Genomic DNA, 20,270 nt, shown 5'->3' with positions numbered 1-20,270 from the left:
GTCCTAGAACAATAGGATCCAGAATGCAGCAGTCTGATTGGTCCACAGGAGCCACCCAATCCACTCCAGGTGGAAGTGAATCCGCAACCTGATTGGCCTACAGGAGAATCCCGCAATTAGCCAATCACGTGGGGCCCCTTGTGTAAATAATGTATATAAAGCAGACATTCAGGGGGAACTTCCATTCCTCCTCATCACTGTGAGCTGAATGTTGTTGTTTAGTCGTTTAGTCGTGTCCGACTCTTCGTGACCCCATGGACCAGAGCACGCCAGGCACTTCTGTCCTCCACTGCCTCCCGCAGTTTGATCAAACTCATGCTAGTAGCTTCAAAAACACCATCCAACCATCTCATTCTCTGTCGTCCCCTTCTCCTTGTGCCCTCCATCTTTCCCAACATCAGGGTCTTTTCCAGGGGGTCCTCTCTTCTCATGAGGTGGCCAAAGTATTGGAGCCTCAGCTTCACGATCTGTCCTTCCAGTGAGCACTCAGGGCTGATTTCCTTCAGAATGGAGAGGTTTGATCTTCTTGCAGTCCATGGGACTCTCAAGAGTCTCCTCCAGCACCATAATTCAAAAGCATCAATTCTTCGGCGATCAGCCTTCTTTATGGTCCAGCTCTCACTTCCATACATCACTACTGGGAAAACCATGGCTTTTACTATATGGACCTTTGTTGGCAAGGTGATGTCTCTGCTTTTTAAGATGTTGTCTAGGCTTGCCATCGCCTTTCTCCCAAGGAGCAGGCGTCTTTTAATTTTGTGACTGCTGTCACCATCTGCACTGATCATGGAGCCCAAGAAAGTAAAATCTCTCACTGCCTCCATTTCTTCCCCATCTATTTGCCAGGAGGTGATGGGCCCAGTGGCCATGATCTTCGTTTTTTTGATGTTGAGCTTCAGACCATATTTTGCGCTCTCCTCTTTCACCCTCATTAAAAGGTTCTTTAATTCCTCCTCACTTTCTGCCATCAAAGTTGTGTCATCTGCATATCTGAGGTTGTTGATATTTCTTCCGGCAATCTTAATTCCGGCTTGGGATTCATCCAGCCCAGCCTTTCGCATGATGAATTCTGCATATAAGTTAAATAAGCAGGGAGACAATATACAGCCTTGCCGTACTCCTTTCCCAATTTGGAACCAATCAGTTGTTCCATATCCAGTTCTAACTGTAGCTTCTTGTCCCACATAGAGATTTCGCAGGAGACAGATGAGGTGATCAGGCACTCCCATTTCTTTAAGAACTTGCCATAGTTTGCTGTGGTCAACACAGTCAAAGGCTTTTGCATATTCAATGAAGCAGAAGTAGATGTCTTTCTGGAACTCTCTAGCTTTCTCCATAATCCAGCGCATGTTTGCAATTTGGTCTCTGGTTCCTCTGCCTCTTCTAAATCCAGCTTGAGTTCTCGGTCCACATACTGCTTTAGCCTTCCTTGTAGAATTTTAAGCATAACCTTGCTAGCATGTGAAATGAGTGAAATTGTGCGGTAGTTGGAGCATTCTTTGGCACTGCCTTTCTTTGGGATTGGGATGTAGACTGATCTTCTCCAATCCTCTGGCCACTGCTGAGTTTTCCAAACTTGCTGGCATATTGAGTGTAGCACCTTAACAGCATCATCTTTTAAAATTTTAAACAGTTCAGCTGGAATACCATCACTTCCACTGGCCTTGTTATTTGCAGTGCTTTCTAAGGCCCATTTGACTTCACTCTCCAGGATGTCTGGCTCAAGGTCAGCAACCACACTACCTGGGGTGTACGAGACATCCATATCTTTCTGGTATAATTCCTCTGTGTATTCTTGCCACCTCTTCTTGATGTCTTCTGCTTCAGTTAGATCTTTACCACTTTTGTCCTTTATTATGGTAATCTTTGTACGAAATGTTCCTTTCATATTTCCGATTTTCTTGAACAGATCTCTGGTTCTTCCCATTCTGTTGCTTTCCTCTATTTCTTTGCATTGCTCGTTTAAGAAGGCCTTCTTGTCTCTCCTTGCTGTTCTTTGGAAATCTGCATTCAATTTCCTGTATCTTTCACTATCTCCCTCGCATTTTGCTTGCCTTCTCTCCTCCGCTATTTGTAAGGCCTCGTTGGACAGCCACTTTGCTTTCTTGCATTTCTTTTTCATTGGGATGGTTTTAGTTGCTGCCTCCTGTATAATGTTGCGAGCCTCCATCCATAGTTCTTCAGGCACTCTGTCCAGCAAATCTAAATCCTTAAACCTGTTCCTCACTTCCACTGTGTATTCATAAGGGATTTGGTTTAGATTGTATCTTACCTGTCCAGTGGTTTTTCCTACTTTCTTCAGTTTAAGCTTGAATTTTGCTATAAGGAGCTGATGATCTGAGCCACAGTCAGCTCCAGGTCTTGTTTTTGCTGACTGTATAGAGCTTATCCATCTTTGGCTGCAGAGAATATAATCAATCTGATTTCGATGTTGCCCATCTGGGGATGTCCATGTGTAGAGTCGTCTCTTGTGTTGTTGGAAAAGCGTGTTTGTGATGACCAGCTTGTTCTCTTGACAGAACTCTATTAGCCTTTGCCCTGCTTCATTTTGATCTCCAAGGCCAAACTTGCCAGTTGTTCCTTTTATCTCTTGATTCCCTACTTTAGCATTCCAATCCCCTATAATGAGCAGAACATCCTTCTTTGGTGTCACTTCCATAAGGTTTTGTAAGTCTTCATAGAACTGGTCAATTCCAGTTTCTTCAGCACCAGTAGTTGGTGCATAAACTTGGATTACAGTGATGTTAAAAGGTCTGCATGAAATCCACTCTCGACTCCGAGTATATTTTACTCAGAGACTGCAGAGGGCAGAAGATGGGAAATATTGGGAGAGGAACAGCAGAAAGAAGCAGCATCAGGGGAGAGACAGCTGACAGACTCAGTGTCTTTGGGCAGCATGCCAGACCGCCTTCCCTCCCTCCCGGGCAGCAGGCACAGGGGAAGGAGGCGGCTGCGCGAGGTGGCATGGCTCTTCCCCCTGGCCCACATAGCTGCCGGGAGTGCGGGAAGCGCCAAGCACAGAAGTGAGGGGAATGAGCAGGCTGTGCGAAGACGACTTATCTTTGTCCCCGATGCCCCCACGTGGCCCCTCCGCAGCCCCCTGGCTCCACCTCCCCAGTTGTAATTGGTTATTTGAACCGAGAATTATTATTATTATTATTATTATTATTATTATTATTATTTTGTTATTTCTACCCCACCCATCTGGCTGGGTTTCCCCAGCTACTCTGGGGGGCTTTAAACAGAAGATTAAAAACAGAATACAATTTCAAACATTAAAAACTTTCCTATCTTACCTCAGAGGGTTATTGCGAGGATAATTTGGACAGGGAAAGCACACCATATATACCACTTTGAGTTCGTTGGAGGAAAGGTGGGTTTTCAAGTGAAAATAAAGCACCAAGTAAAAACCCCTGAAAGTACAAATGTGTTTTTTGAAAGCTGCCTAGAGGTGGTGAGTTAGCCAGGTGGAAAGAGAAGTTGTAGCCCACACACTAAAATGAAAAGGCAAGAACTTTCAAACCACTGGAACCGATAATACACAATGACAAAAATGAGGAACAGCTGGTCACCCAACACCCTGGGCAGTCAGGTGAAATTTCATGAGGTGTTGGAAACTGGATCACAGTCAGGGCCCATCTTATTCGCCTTGATTCCCATAGGAATGTGAGGCAGGGGGTGGGAAACTATGGGAAGCCCAGCTCCAGATGCCCTGGCCCCCCTAGTGAGGGGTAAATCAAGGGGCGAGCAGGCTTGGAAGCTGGATGAAGATACCAAGTGTTGACATGGGCCTGAGATGGAGAGAGATAGCCCACAGTCCATTGGGTGAGGCCTTGGCCAAGATCTGACTTCACAATGGGCTGAGGATTGTTTTGTTTCCCAGGAAACCAGGTGAGTTTTTTGAAAGGATCCTGAGATCAGTTAAAAGCTCCTTCAGCTGTTTCCCTTCAGATCGGTTGACACTGCAGATGTCTGTCTTCAGAGAACTATCTTTTTTTTTTGATCAGTTGACACTGGAAACATCTGTCTCCTTCAGACAAGTATCTTTGGCTCAGTTGAAAGCCCAGAGAATGGTCTTCTGCCTCCCCTGCTGCCACAGAAGATAAGGTAAGAGGGGAGACATTCTGAAGCCTTGTTCTTCCCTCCACCCCTTGGGCAGTTTTTAAAGATGCTCCTTGATTATTTCACCTTCATAAATCCCATGCGCCTAGGGAGTGTTCTAGCTAATTTTCTGATTATTTCGTTTGTCTCCATCCAAATGTCAGGAGAATTACCATCTCCCCCTACCTCAAAAAAATCAGTAAATTGCTCCCCCCCCCGCCCCCTATTTCACCACCCACATAGGAAATTCTGGGATCTCATTTTTCACTCAGCGAAACAATTGCAATCTATAAAACAGTGTTAACAGAGCAACAACTAAAAAATAAGGCAAACATCACAACCTAAGCAAAAGTCATATTACATGATTAACAAATCAATACAGAATATATAATCAGCAAACAATATTAACAACATTAACAGAATAGCAGCCAAAAATAAATTAAGCATCTTCACATATAAAGTGCTGTGAAGGCAAAGGTGGCTTCCCTCACTGAGGGGTGCTGAGAAGAGTCACATCAGCTTCCCTCAGTGGGCAGTGCGAGGGGAGAGGCAGCTCAGCGTAACTCTCTCATATTTCCAAGCCTAGTAAATGTGGCAAAGCGATGCTCTGTTCTCCTTCTTAGGTGCAGACACCTATTTAAGAGCCAGTGCAAAGGCTCATGCAGACAATATATATTCAAATGCACTCTTGTTTTATATATATATATTTGCTTTCGTAGATTTATATATATAAATTTTTTTATTGGTTTTACAGATTTTTTATAGACAATACAAACAAATAAAGAAACAAACAAACATGTATCATTTCATATCCTTTTTTTCATAAACCTCTCTTCCTCCGACTCCCCCAAACCTCCCCTTTCTACATCCCAATTTCCAAAATTATTTCAGCAAATTCTAAACTTAATTTTATCAACTTTGTTCCTTATTTATTCTTTTCTTTTACTTAATCTTTTGTCGCTGTAATCTCCTTTTTTTCTAAAAACCTCAACATTTTAGCATTCATCAATTTTGTAATATTTCTTAAGATAAATTTTAAATTTCTTCCAATCCTCCTCCGCCATCTCTTTCCCCTGATCACGGATTCTGCCGGTCATCTCAGCCAGTGTCATATAGTCTATCACCTTCATCTGCCATTCTTCCAGAGTGGGTAGATCTTGAGTCTTCCAGTGCTTTGCGTAGATTCAAATTCACTCTTGGCTTGTGCTTCTCTCTCTGCTTTTTTAAAATTACTTATTCAAGGAGTTATATCTTGATTTTCAAGGCAAAAGTCTTCACCAAGTGGCTTGGACTCTAGCACAAGTAAAACCAGTCAATGGACCCTCGTGGCCAGCAGTGTGATTTTATTCCCTCACTTCTGTTTTCTTGCAAGCGTAAACAAGCTGCAGCATTCTTGATGTCATTCAATTTCACAGTCATTTTTCTTGGAATTCCTCTCAGCTTTTACGTGAGTCATATGTCTGACATATTATGCCCGCATTTAGTGCATCAAACATGTTGTTTTCTTTAAAAGGGAACTCAAATTAAGAGAATTAAAGTTTATTAGCATCCTATATCCTTTTAAATGTGTTTGTGGAAGGGGACATTATTGGTTTGGTTTGGTTTTTTCTTGTTTTTATTATGTATTTTGTGTTTTTATCTTGTATTTTTATGCTGTGAACTGCCCCGAGTTCTTCAGATGCAGGGCAGTACACAAATTTAATAAATGGTAATAATGGTAATAATAATATTAGCGTTTTTCACGTCAATCTGCCCCCAAAGCTGGGAAATTGCAGAGCTAGCCTCCTTGCTAGGAGAGAGCACTGGAGATGTGTGGTTCTTTTTCAGATAAGCAGCTCATTTGCAAATACACAATTTGAACAAATGGAAAACAAGTACTCATGCCATCAGTACCAGGTCTCAGGTTCATAGCTGTCAACTTACATATTTGAAAATAAGGGATCAGCAGCCAAAATAAGGGATTTTCAGAGAACAGGTATGTTCAACTTCTGAGCCCCTCCGAGACAAAGGCAGAAAGCCCAAGCCCAAGCCCAGCCAACAGCCAAACGAAGCCTCAAGTGGTAGTCCCACAGCGCAGCAACCCGGCAAAGGGGATGCAGCAAGGAAAACCACCGTCACCTCTCCGCTGGGAAGCGCTGAGCAAAGGCGAGTCCCCAGGCAACGCAGCCGATTTGATCGGCACAAGGCATGCAAGCTCCACCCCCCCGGTCGTTCTTAGACTCCTTATTGGGTGAGCAATGCAGCCAAGCAACACAGTTGGAGCCTCCCTCCTCCCTGGCCGGCAGGGAGGGAGGGAGAGGAGCTGCTTCCTTTGAAACCCGGGAAATTTAAGGGACATCATCAATAAGGGACAGCAGCGGGACAGGGCGCTGGGATAAGGGACTTTCCCGCCAAATAAGGGATGGTTGACAGCTATGCTCAGGTTGCATCAGCTCAAGTATCCCAGCATCCCAGAAGTTGCTTTTGATAGCCAGAAATCTCTTGGCACTAGCATTATTTCCCCCATAGCCTCCAAAGCCAGACTGTTTATTTCTTCTGCCAGTATTCAAAATGCAAAAATTGTAAGATGTATAAGATTGAATTGGATAAGTACTGGAGATGCAAAGAGGTGGAGGGAACGTTTTTTCATATGTGGTAGACTTGTAAAAGGGTAAAATGGAAAACAAGCGAGGTCCCAACCAAAGAAGAACGGCAACTTAGGTTGACAGAATATGCACAACTTAATCATAGAATCATAGAATCATAGAGTTGGAAGAGACCACAAGGGCCATCGAGTCCAACCCCCAGCCAAGCAGGAAACACCATCAGAGCACTCCTGACATATGGTTGTCAAGCCTCTGCTTAAAGACCTCCAAAGTAGGAGACTCCACCACACTCCTTGGCAGCAAATTCCACTGTCGAACAGCTCTTACTGTCAGGAAGTTCTTCCTAATGTTTAGGTGGAATCTTCTTTCTTGTAGTTTGGATCCATTGCTCCGTGTCCGCTTCTGGCTTAACATATAGAATAAGAGAACAAGGAGAACGTACGTTTAGAGAAGATTGGAAAACGTTTGTTGAATATATGGGAAATATCTGTGTACAGCTGAAAATGCTGGCAGCATTAAGATAAATTCAACAGTGTAAACAAGTTTTGATGGATGTAATAATGAAATACTGAATGCTGTAGTTTTTGTAACATATGCAGGGATTTATCATATGTAAAATGAAAGAGAAGAAGGGAAGTCATTGATATCTTAAGGATGTAAAATAAAAAAATTCCTTGCAGTAGCACCTTAGAGACCAACTAAGTTTGTTAATGGTATGAGTTTTCGTGTGCCTGCACACTTCTTCAGATAAGGATGTAAAATGAGTATTTTAAATTGTAAAACAGAAAATTTAATAAAGAATTATATATGTGTGTGTATATATATCTGTGGCGTTTGCCCTCGTAAGTGTGTGACATCATACTGGGTCCATAGGGAAAGGGTTAACTAATTGTAAAATGACTAACCAATGGGAACCCAAGGGGCAGAGTTAACTGTGTATGAGGTTTAAGCACAGAGGTTTTTTCTGGGGGGAGAGTTAGAGTTAGAGTGGTTGAGAAGACAGCCTGGAGTTAGATGAGAGAGAGAAGATAAGTCTGTGGGTTGGACTAGTCCGGTGTGAGAGAGTGAGAAAATTTGTTAAGAGGAGTCAGTCAACAGTTGAGATGATCAGTCAGAAGGTTTTAGGAAGGTATAGGCCAGTAAAGAAACTAAAGTTAAGATACTGACAGGAATATTATCTTAGAAATCATAAACTTGTCAATGATTGTAAAATAAACTTGTTTTTTTGGTTCACTTTTAACAACTGACTGGACTCAGTGTTTTACCAGAGAGTAACTGGTTGGTGGCAGCGGGGAAGCGAGCACAGTGGTGGCACGATATCGTTCATGGATCACTGCCTTGTCATGGCGAAGGGGCTTGGATAAGCTATGAGCTATGCCGTGCAGGGCCACCCAAGACAGACAGGTCATAGGGAAGAGTTTTGACTAAATATGATCCACCTGGAGCAGGAACCAGCAAGCCACTCCAGTATCCCTGCCAAGAAAACTCCATGGGAAAAAACAACAGGCATATAAAAGTTATGACGCTGGAAACTTACAGTGCTGGAGGAGACTCTTGAGAGTCCCATGGACGGCAAGAAGATCAAACCTCTCCATTCTGAAGGAAATCAGCCCTGAGTGCTCACTGGAAGGACAGATTCTGAAGCTGAGGCTCTAATACTTTGGCCACCTCATAAGAAGAGAAGACTCCCTGGAAAAGACCCTGATGTTGGGAAAGATGGAGGGCACGAGGAGAAGGGGACAACAGAGGACGAGATGGTTGGACAGTGTTCTCAAAGCTACTAACATGAGTTTGACAAAACTGCGGGAGGCAGTGGAAGACAGAGGTGCCTGGCATGCTCTGGTCCATGGGGTCACGAAGAGTCAGAACATGACTAAACGACTAAATAACAACAACAACAACAACAACAACAACAACACACACACACACACACACACACACACATATATATACAGTGCTTTGTACTGAGAGGACCAGATTGCTAAAATCTCTGTAATTCAAATACTGTACATATAAACATTTGTGTAAGTTTAAAACAGAAATAACTCACAGCTTTTGCTCTTGGTCTGTAGCCTCTCCTGTCCTCCTTTAAGTATGCCTCTCCTATTTGCAGTCATGCTATTCGTTGGCAGAAACAGATATGAAATGCCATTTTGAGAACTATTGTGGTGTAGTGGTTAAGAGCGGTAGACTCGTAATCTGGGGAACCGGGTTCGCGTCTCCGCTCCTCCACATGCAGCTGCTGGGTGATCTTGGGCCAGTCACACTTCTCTGAAGTCTCTCAGCCCCACTCACCTCACAGAGTGTTTGTTGTGGGGGAGGAAGGGAAAGGAGATTGTTAGCCGCTTTGAGACTCCTTCAGGTAGTGATAAAGCGGGATATCAAATCCAAACTCCTCTTCTTCTATTTTAAGCAGGTGCATGGCGCTTTCCCCCTTACCGCTGATCAACTGCAGCTAATGTGAGTCTTAAGGCTGACTGTTCAGCATTAAAAAGCAGACACAGTCCTGAACCTGGGCGTCTTCTTTTTAATGCAGACACACAGACACACAAAACCCCCTTTGTCACTTCGTAGATGATACAGGATGAGGACTGAGGAAGTGGAAGGAGGGCTAAGCAATTCCTTTGCAGCCTCTTCTGCATGCATTCACTGGAGCAGATCTGAAATGCAGAAAGAAGTGAGAGAGGCAAAGTAGTTTTTTGGCTCCTCTGTCTTTGGCATCTTGTATATCAGGTGGCGCTATGGTCTAAACCGCTGAGCCTCTTGGGCTTGCCGATCAGAAGGTCGACAGTTCGAATCCCCATGATGGAGTGAGCTTCCGTTGCTCTGTCCCAGCTTCTCTAAACCTAGCAGTTCGAAAGCACACCAGTGCAAGTAGATAAATAGGTACCGCTGCAGCAGGAAGCTAAACGGTGATTCCGTGCACTCTGGTTTCCATCACAGTGTCCCGTTGTGCCAGAAGCAGTTTAGTCATGCCTGCCATATGACCCAGAAAGGTGTCTGTGGACAAACACCGGCTCCCTTGGCCTGAAAGCAAGATGAGCGCCGCAACCCCATAGTCGCTTTTGGGCTTAAACATCCAGGGGTTCTTTACCTTTACATATATCCTAGAGGACTGGGAGAACCTGAAAACTCAGACTTGACAACCCTATGATGCCAGCACTAACTTCAAACGTTGACTTGAAAGCCTAAAGAAATGAACTTTGAGAGTGGCAGCAGTAGCCATGAGAACTACCAAAGAAGGCAGTTAGAAAAGTCCATTTCCAGAGACCTTAGCATGCTGAATGGCAGAATAGGTGATGTTACTGGAAGAAAAATTTGCCGAGCAAGGAGGAGTTGACATTGCAGAGCACCGGGGTCAAATGTCTTCTTCAGTATTCACAGTATTCACACAAAAATGACATGGCTAACACGACACTGCTATGTTCCCTTTGGATAAAACTGCAAAGGCTTGTGATGGAACGAGCCACAGTTAGGCAATTACCAGGTTAGTTTCTCTGTTTACATTTAGGCAAACAAATAAGGGCCTCAGTTGATGAATTCAGGGTCTGGGTAGATTCATATGGAAAGAGGCAGTCTTTGAGGTATTGTGGTCCTGAGCAATAGAATCGGTTGGGAACCATTTTATTTTTGAAACAGAATAAGTCTGAAGCCAGAACGAAATGCCGGGAATCCTTTTCAAAAATAAAAAATAAAATCAACTGACTTTGACATTCATAACAAGGAATTCTTCCACTGTAAAGCTATGTAAAATATATCACATGTGGTCTATGCTTGCATAACCGTGGCTTGCAAGTGCATTGTGATGAAACATTTGGCTGCATTTATTTCAACAAAGGCTTTTCACCATTCGTTGAGTGATTGCATATTAGTCAGAATCGCTGCTAATGCCAGTCTACAAAAGAAGACGACTGTGGTTTGTCATCCTAACGCTTTCAGTCTTTAAAGATTTTCACGCCACAATCCCCTAAACATGTTTCTATACAGCACCAGGTGTGTGTAATTGGGATTACAGTGGTGCCCCGCAAGACGAAATTAATTCGTTCCGCAAGTTTTGTCGTCTAGCGAATTTTTCGTCTTGCGAATCACGAAATCCCATAGGAATGCATTGAAAATCAATTAATGCGTTCCTATGGTCAAAAAAAGTCCAAACAAAGCCAAATTTGGTACAACAACAGTTTATTAACTGCTCTTTAAAGTCACACATACTGTAAAGAGCAGTTCAAAAATTGAAGGGAAAATAAATTAACTTTATAAACAAAACATGTCTTTGTTTTTAGACAAAGGAAACAAAGTCGCGAGACTTTTCGTCTTGCGAAGCAAGCCCATAGGTGAAATTCGTCTTGCGAGGCAAATCGAAAACGGAAAAACCTTTCGTCTAGCGAGTTTTTTGTCTTGCGAGGCATTCGTCTTGCGAGGTACCACTGTACAGTGGTACCTCAGTTGTTGAACATCTCGGAAGCCACGTGTTTCGGTTTTCGAAAACCGAAAACCCTGAAGTAAATGCTTCCATTTTTGAACATGCCTGGGAAGTTGAACGGCTTTCGCTGAGTCCCCCAAATGTTTATTTATTTGGTTTTTCAGATTAAAACCTTTTAGTCACATATCGAACATACTGACTCGGCCCCAAACACACTGATCAGATGTTTGGAAGCTATGGCTGGATGGTTACGTGGGAGCCGGTTGAAGTTAAATCCTTCGAAGACAGAGGTCCTTTGGCTGGGTCGGGACGATATGGGATTGGGGGGGCAACTCCCATCTCTTGCGGGGGCACAATTAGTGCCAGCACCGTCCGTTAAGAGTTTGGGTGTAATATTTGACACCTCCCTTTCCATGGAGGCGCAGATTGCAGCTATAACAAAGGCAGCATTTTTTCATCTCCGCCAAGCTAAGCAGTTGGCTCCTTACCTCTCTCGCCCTGACCTAGCCACTGTGATCCACGTGACGGTCACCTCCAGACTTGATTATTGTAACTCGCTCTACGTGGGGCTGCCCTTGAGACTGACCCAGAAACTCCAGCGGGTGCAGAATGCCACGGCGAGACTCCTTACGGTGTCCTTGCTGTGGGATCAAATTCACCCAGTGCGGTACCTGTTTATCTACTTGCATTTTGACGTGCTTTCGAACTGCTAGGTTGGCAGGAGCAGGGACCGAGCAACGGGAGCTCACCCCGTCACGGGGATTCGAACCGCCGACCTTCTGATCGGCAAGTCCTAGGCTCTGTGGTTTAAACCCACAGCACCACCCGCGTCCCATGTGGAAACAGAAGTAGCTGCAAATTACTCCAGCAAAAGTGAGGGAAGGAACAGCAACAAGTTATGGGAAAATTCGCTGGGGAAATGCTGCTTTGACATCTAGTGTGAGGTAATCCCCTCCCCCAAAATATTTATGCATTTAGCAGCACAGTACAAATCATGCAAGAATATGCGTATAGCCAGGGGAAAAGAATGATATTTCACGCACACCCCTTCCATCTTTGCACTTTGTTTATTAAATGTGACTAATTTTTTGGCGCTTTTCTGTGCAAGATCTGTTAGGACACGATAAAATGGGTGTGATCATAGCAGTTAAAAGGTCTTGTTTCTTCCCCTGAGAATTATGTGCTGTTATTTTACTTCAAAAAATCCATGCTAGTCAAAGTTATGTTGGGTAACAAGCCCTAGCCACATGCTGATACGTTGCAAGTCTTCCACACAGGTTAATAAAAATAATCAAAACAATCAAAACAATAATACTAATGTATACATGCTAATAAACAATGCACATGTAACAAACGTCCCTAAACAATACTCCAGCACACAAGTACAAAAATTAACCTATAACATTTAACAGTTTAAAACAGCCCCACCCTCCAAACAAAACAGCACCCACCCAAGTTGAAAACCCCATCCCCGTTAAAACAATAATTTGTTTTACACCCAATGAAATGTAGATGTCTTTAAGGTTGAGTGTTCAGTGGAGGAGATTCTGAGAAGCAAATTAGTTTCCCCCAGCCCTCGCTTAGTATGCTGTGAACTCACTGTCATGGAATTCTACTCAGTATTGATCCAGAGCATATTCCAATGTATACTTAGCAGAGTAAAAACGTAGACAGGTTGCAGGATTCCCAAGAAATAAGACCAGAGGCAATTAATATTTCATCCAGCAGAGCTTTACTGCTACTGAAGGCAAATGAGCATCATGGTCACAAATCCAATACAGTGGTACCTCAGGTTAAGTACTTAATTCGTTCCGGAGGTCCGTACTTAACCTGAAACTGTTCTTATCCTGAAGCACCACTTTAGCTAATAGAGCCTCCTGCTGCTGCCGTGCCGCCGGAGCACGATTTCTGTTCTTATCCTGAAGCACTATTTCTGGGTTAGCGGAGTCTGCAACCTGAAGCGTATGTAACCAGAAGTGTATGTAACCTTAGGTCCCACTGTACATTCAGGAATGGCACTGTCCATAAGAAAACCAGTTGCAGCACACTTAAACTTACAATAACTTATAATAAGTCTAAACTTTAACACTAAGCATACTATGTACAGAGCAGCACACCAGAAGGAAAAGAGATAGAAAGAGAAAAGTGAAACCCGGGCTCCTTCTGGCCTCTTATTAGAGTCAGCATGACCTTGTCAGAAGAGATAAGAGAACCAGTTTAAGCCAGCTGTACTCAGCTTCTCTGAAGGAATAACCCAAACATCTTGAACCTTCTGCTTGTATCTTTCACACAGAGAAGCTTCCAAAACCCTCTTGAATTAATTAGAATAGGAAAGATCTCTACACCTCAGATCAATGCTTTCTGTACTAAGAAATGCAAACTGACACTCACAGCCCAGCTCAAAGCGGGAGAAAGAATTAGGAGCCAATCTATGCCCTCTGCTCAATGCCATGGCTAAGAATTCATGCGGAGGTGCAGAGTGGGACCAAGTGCATAGCTCATCTCCCGGGCAGCAAGTAGAAACTGCGCATGAATTCATCATGCGAAAGGCTGGGCTGGATGAATCCCTAGCTGGAATTAAGATTGCCGGAAGAAATATCAACAACCTCAGATATTCAAATGACACAACCTTGATGGCAGAAACTGAGGAGGAATTAAAGAACCTTTTAATGAGGGTGAAAGAGGAGAGTGCAAAATATGGTTTGAAGCTCAACATCAAAAAAACGAAGATCGTGGCCACTGGGCCCATCACCTCCTGGCCAATAGAAGGGGAAGAAATGGAGGCAGTGAGAGATTTTACTTTCTTGGGCTCCATGATCACTGCAGATGGTGACAGCAGTCACGAAATTAAAAGACGCCTGCTCCTTGGGAGAAAAGCAATGACAAACCTAGACAGCATCTTAAAAAGCAAAGACATCACCTTGCCAACAAAGGTCCGTATAGTTAAAGCTATGGTTTTCCCAGTAGTGATGTATGGAAGTGAGAGCTGGACCATAAAGAAGGCTGATCGCCGAAGAATTGATGCTTTTGAACTATGGTGCTGGAGGAGACTCTTGATAGTCCCATGGACTGCAAGAAGATCAAACCTATCCATTCTGAAGGAAATCAGCCCTGAGTGCTCACTGGAAGGACAGATCCTAAAGCTGAGACACCAATATTTTGGCCACCTCATGAGAAGAGAAGACTCCCTGGAAAAGACCCTGATGTTGGGAAAGATGGAGGGCACAAGGAGAAGGGGACGACAGAGGACGAGATGGTTGGACAGTGTTCTCGAAGCTACCAGCATGAGTTTGACCAAACTGCGGGAGGCAGTGGAAGACAGAGGTGCCTGGCGTGCTCTGGTCCATGGGGTCACGAAGAGTCGGAGACGACTAAACGACTAAACAACAGCAACAACAATTTTTCTAATGGTCATGGATTCGCTGCCACTGGGAAGCTCCCTGACCTGGATCACCCCAAGGTATTTGTCCTGGGAAAGATGCGTCAGGAGAGACCTAGGCAGCCTAGCTTAGCCAAGCCTTGAGAACCCTTTGAGTCCCTACCCCACAAAAGTCCAGGCAGGAACCAAACTGTCATCGCTGCACACAATGATTTATGCAGAAATGCTGGGGTAAATTGCCCCCGGCAAATAGTCTCCTTCTTGTTTTCAGCTCTTCAGGATGGTGAAAGAATGTTTGGTTCTGATTTCCATTTTTTATAGTATTTTTCTCCTTCACAGAACAGCTATGTAATGCGATGGCTGGATTTTCCTTTTCCCCTCTGTGGTTTCTTTGGATTTCAAAGTTCTTAAAGATTCAAATGTTCTTACTTACTGGATGTTTGGGGTATTGCAGTTGTCAGTTTCCAAAGCCACACCATCTATTTATTACCTCATCCAAGAACTTACTAACCCTGGGGCACAACCAAAACATGTGTAACTAATTACCTGGAGAACATCCACAGCTCAAATAAACAAATATAATTTTTTGAAAATTGCTTTAAAAACTTTCATTCTGGTGCCTGATGTTCTCTACAGAATTCTCTGCAGAGAATTCTCTGCTAGATAAAAATAGATTATTCAGCTCAGGGGTGCAAATTCACAGATCCTTTCAGCTCATTATTATTAAGGTACTCTAATTCCACAAATCCCACAAGCTTTTTCTTTTAAAAGCACTTCGAAGGCATTAAAAATATATTTGTAACTGAAGTCTCCAGTCTAGCAAAAGATGCCTAAAATTTCAGAAATCTAACATCATGGATCCTCCTAATTATCTTGTGCAAACGCCAAGGCTGTGTGCACATTACCAATTTATTCTGGCTCCAGTGCACTGCCACTGCTGGCGTCTGAAACCATATAGGCACAATCCACAATCCCTATCTAGCCTGTACTTTCTTGAGAAATGCTGCCGTTCAGTGTACGTATTTCCCCTCAAACTGGCTTCCATCCGATTTGAGCTAAGTTCAGTTTGTATTCCAGCTGAGGTGTGCACATTCCAGACTGCCATTGTGCATATGCAAATGACAACGCATGTATTGACGACAGTGAGAGTTTGGGGTGGGTGGGTGCAGGTATGGGCATACGAAACCACTAGCATATGACTTGGTTGTAAAGAAAGCGAAACAAAACCCGCAAAGCACTTTAAAAACCAAACCATACCCTCCAGCATTTCTCTGAGGAAAATGCCAGTTGCATTTCTTAGTACAGAAAGTATTGATCTGAGGTGATCTTTCCTATTCTAATTAATTCAAGAGGGTTCAGGAAGCTTCTCTGTGTGAAAGAAACAAGCAGAAGGTTCATGATGTTTGGGTTATACCTTTAGAGAAGCTGAGTACAGCTTGATTAAACTGACTCTGTTATCTCTTTCTGTCAAGGTCATACTGTACATAATATGCTGAGTGTTAAGGTTTAGACTTATTGTAAGTTATTGTAAGTTTAAGTTAAGTCTGCTGCAACTGGTTTTCTTATGGACAGTGCCATTCCTGAATGTATTGGATTTGTGACCATGATGCTCATTTGCCTTCAGTAGCAGTAAAGCTCTGCTGGATGAAATACAATTGCCTCTGGTCTGTTTTGGAGGGAATCCTGCAACGTGTTTAAGTTTTTACTCTACTAACTATACATTGGAATCTACTCTGGATCAATACTGAGTAGAATTCTATGAAAGAAAACGGGGACATCCTGTATAATAATAATAATAATAATAATAATAATAATAATAATAATAATAATAATAATAATAAAATAGTAGTAGTAATAATAATAATAATAATAATAATAATAATAATAATAGCCTGCCCATCTGATGGGGTTGCCCAGCCATTCTGGGTAGCTTCCAACATATTTAAAAACATAATAAAACATTAAACATTAAACAACTTCCCTATACAGGGCTGCCTTTAGATGTCTTCTAAAAGATAGGGGACGCGGGTGGTGCTGTGGGTTAAACCACAGAGCCTAGGGCTTGCCAATCAGAAGGTCGGCGGTTCAAATCCCCGTGACGGGGTGAGCTCCCGTTGCTTGGTCCCTGCTCCTGCCAACCTAGCAGTTCGAAAGCACATCAAAGTGCAAGTAGATAAACAGGTACAGCTCTGGCGGGAAGGTAAACAGTGTTTCCGTGCGCTGCTCTGGTTCGCCAGAAGCGGCTTAGTCATGCTGGCCACATGACACGGAAGCTGTACGCCGGCTCCCTCGGCCAGTAAAGCGAGATGAGTGCCGCAACCCCAGAGTCAGCCACGACAGGACCTAATGGTCAGGGGTCCCTTTACCTTTACCTTTAAAAGCTATATACTCATCTCCTTGGCTCAGGGGTTGTATAACTCCATTCCATCCAACATTTCTCTGATGAAAATAGGGATGGCCTAAGGAAAAGTGGGGCATTCCAGGATCAAATCAGAAACTGGGATGGCTTCTGTAAATCCAGGACTGTCCCTGGTAAATAGGGACACTTGGAGGGTCTGTAACAGTAACATCATCATTGGCACACCCTCGTTCAGCCACCTTGCTCCTCATTTTATATGGAAGTGCATTCTGTTTTATGGATAACAGTGAATATTTCTTACTGAGCAGGTAACACACATCGGATGAAGCCATCCTCAGCCTCTCCCTGGTATGCACAGCAATGCAACAATATGACTTGAAATGCGGGGGGGGGGGGACACAGGACAACGACAACTTCGCTCCATTTTAAGCTGCCAACGTGTACATAGCCAAAGGGAGCCTGACTCAGAATTGGCCTGCATGTTCCTACCTAGTGATTTTCCCTGCAAGCATTCCCACCACAGCATTTGACTTATGAGGATAACTTAGCTCCAGGAAATCTATGGTTTTCTGTTGACATGTAGTTTTGCCCTAAGGAATGCTCACAATATTTGGATTTCTATGCTAATTAGTTACCATAGCGTAGTGTGCTTCACTATGGCGTAAAGAGTCGAAGCCAAGCGCAGTGTTCCACACGGAAAGCCAATTGCTTTCAAAAATATCCTTTCTCTCAGCCTGTGCCAGGCCTCAAAGCACTCCAGAGGTTAACATCACAGATCAAGGAAAATAAACACTCCGTGACCAACACAACAACTATACTTCCCCTAAAATGTTATGTTTCGGATTCTTCTGTGTACCAAAATGCTTTTCAGTTCGTTTCCCCTGAATGCCTTATTTCTTGATGTATTTCAGGTTTGTCACATGCAACCCCACTTTCAATACAGTTTGTAACTTTATCGGATCAACAAGTAAATTCTTGAGACAGCAATGGTGGACGAGTGGTGGATTAATTCTGCTTTAGTTCATCGCAAAATGCTTCCCAAAGCTACCACATTATTGCTGCCCAGCACAACAAAAACAGGACCAAAATAAATCAGAATATTTGTGGTATTGAAAAATTATGGAATTTCAGGAGAATGTTATGGGATATGCGCTGACTGGAAGTGAAGCAGGAGGAAAATAGTACAGTACTGAAAGGAGACAAAGGTTCAGGCTTTACTAAGCCATGAAGCACAGAAGGTGACCTTGGCTATTTGCTATCTGTCATCTGGGTTGTTTTGAGGACAAAACCTACAAATGGTGCCCTGAGCATTTGTGGAGGATGTAAGCAACATAAAGTAGCTTCTTGGATCCCATCTTATTCACCTTAAGAAATTTAAAAGTAGCGTTAAATTTGAACATATTAAACTCATTTCCTACACTTCACTGCCATAAACTTAAGAAGCTCTGGAAGGTTTCCATTTTCCTTCTAATTCTCCTTCCCCTCAGTGAGTTTTGAACTCAGTCTTATATAACTGGAAATGTTTAGCATAATTGAGCTTTCCCAGATGTTAGCCAAACTTGCATTCCAGGCACAGTTCTTGTTTCTCAAAAGTCACCCCAGCCATAAATTACCAGTCAATTCTCTTCTTACTCCCTGGAGAACATCCTTTCAGTTGCCCTACCAAAGTTGCAACTGGATCTTCCATTGATATCATACCTGAATCCTTACCGATTTACTAAACATGGAGGGGGGAAAGCAACATGCATGTATAGGACTGCATTTGGCATAGGACTGTGCTAAAAGGAGTCTAGGGGGCCATTGTAATGTTTTGGGAGTGAATAGGATTATCCACACCACTGGTCACTGTTTTTAGGAGGACGATTGTGCTTTTTCCTATCCACACCAAAGGTGGGATGCACTTAGAATGAGAAAGGTTTTGTGCCTGTACAGTGGATGCTTGGGTTGCGCACGTGATCCATGCGGGAGGCATGTTCGCAACCCGCAGCATTTGCAACCTGCAGCGCCGCGCAGCGCCTGCGCGGGTCACGATTTAGCACTTCTGTGCATGCTCGAGCACCGAAACCCGGAGGTAACTGTTCTGGTACTTCCGGGTTCTGTGTGGTGCGCAACCCAAAAACGCGCAACCTGAAGCATCTGTAACCCGAGATAGCGTGTTCTCACTAGCAGAGAGCACGTGTTGCGGTTGGGGAGCAGGCCACCATCATGACTAGGCAAATTTGGGAACCCAAGATGAAAAAAGGGTTAATTGGGTCGCTGGGGAATTTTGGGTGTTGCAAAATTGGAGGAGGGGTTTAGAGTCTATAAATTGAGGAGCTAGACTAGGGGACTTCCTCTTGGCCGTTTTGCATCGGATCACCCGCCCCCCTCCCTTTTATAGGGTGGTTCTTGGGTTCATTTGACCTTGCTATGCCTGTCATGGGGTCGTTCGCCTTTGAGCGGGGGCCTGGTAGGAATTTTGCCATTTGGCTGATTGGCTCTTGCCACTTGGTTTTTGCCTACTGCGTAGCAAATCGTCACAACTTGTAAGGTTGGCGGTTAGGCATTGGTTAAATTGGTGCTTGGAGGGGTAAGGTGCCTATCCCTCCAAATGATGCGAATGGGAATTCCGTTAAAGGAATCCAGGGGCTTGCCATCCTTTCGTCCTTGTCCGTGGAGCCGGACTTGGGCCGGGCAAGACCCCACCGGAACATGAGGGTGAGAGGTGTTGGACTGCATTTACCCAGCCTCATTTCTCCCCAATACTTGTTTCCCACGCTGGCTTCCGGTGGTGTCCGGAAGTGCCAGCTCTGTCCTTGGGGGGCAAGGACAGATAGTCATAACCAATGCCTAAGCAACCACTCACATTTTCTGTATTTAAATAAAGTTGTGGCCAAAATTATGCCAAAAACCTTAAACAAAAATTAACGTGTGCTGTGTGAATTTTTGGGGGGTGGCACTGCGGAACTCAACACGCAAATGACTGTAGTCACATCCCTTCCATTCCCTCCTTCCACCAACCAATAAATATGGGAGTTATTTACCGTATTTTTCGCTCTATAAGACACACTTTCCCCCTCCTAAAAAGTAAGGGGAAATGTGTGTGTGTCTTATGGAGTGAATGCAGGCTGTGCAGCTATCGCTGAAGCCAGGAGAGCGAGAGGGATCGGTGCACACCGATCTCTCTTGCTCTCCTGGCTTCAGTGAAAGCAATGCAAAACCTCTGGAGTGCAGCTGGAGCGCTCCTAGCTCTTTGCTCAAGAGGCTTTGCATTGCTTTCTTGTTTCTTGTTTTCCTCCTCTAAAAACTAGGTGCGTCTTATGGCCGGGTGCGTCTTATAGAGCAAAAAATACGGTACGTCCCTCTCAGCTGGCCCAGGGTTGGGGCACACACAGATCTCCTTTGGCCAGCCATGAGAAGGAGGCACCGCTGTCACCCAAGCACTGA

General features: G+C 43.9%; 1 protein-coding gene across 2 annotated transcripts in view; it reads left to right on the top strand.

Moving 5' to 3' along the window:
* The first annotated feature begins 4,014 nt into the window (after window positions 1-4,014).
* RBPJ (recombination signal binding protein for immunoglobulin kappa J region) overlaps window positions 4,015-20,270 on the top strand; it is an 82,293-nt gene continuing 66,037 nt past the window's right edge. Inside the window, exon 1 of one of the 2 annotated variants that reach the window (XM_082238226.1) lies at window positions 4,015-4,107. The gene's annotated coding sequence lies outside the window, so the exon portion shown is untranslated. The remainder of the gene's footprint in view (window positions 4,108-20,270) is intronic. The other variant, XM_082238224.1, reaches the window with a different exon arrangement.

This window comes from Podarcis vaucheri (assembly GCF_965113315.1).
Source record: "Podarcis vaucheri genome assembly, chromosome: 9".
NCBI lineage: Eukaryota > Metazoa > Chordata > Lepidosauria > Squamata > Lacertidae > Podarcis > Podarcis vaucheri.
Note: the sequence above shows the minus strand (reverse complement) of the source record. Positions and strands in the feature narration are given on the sequence as shown.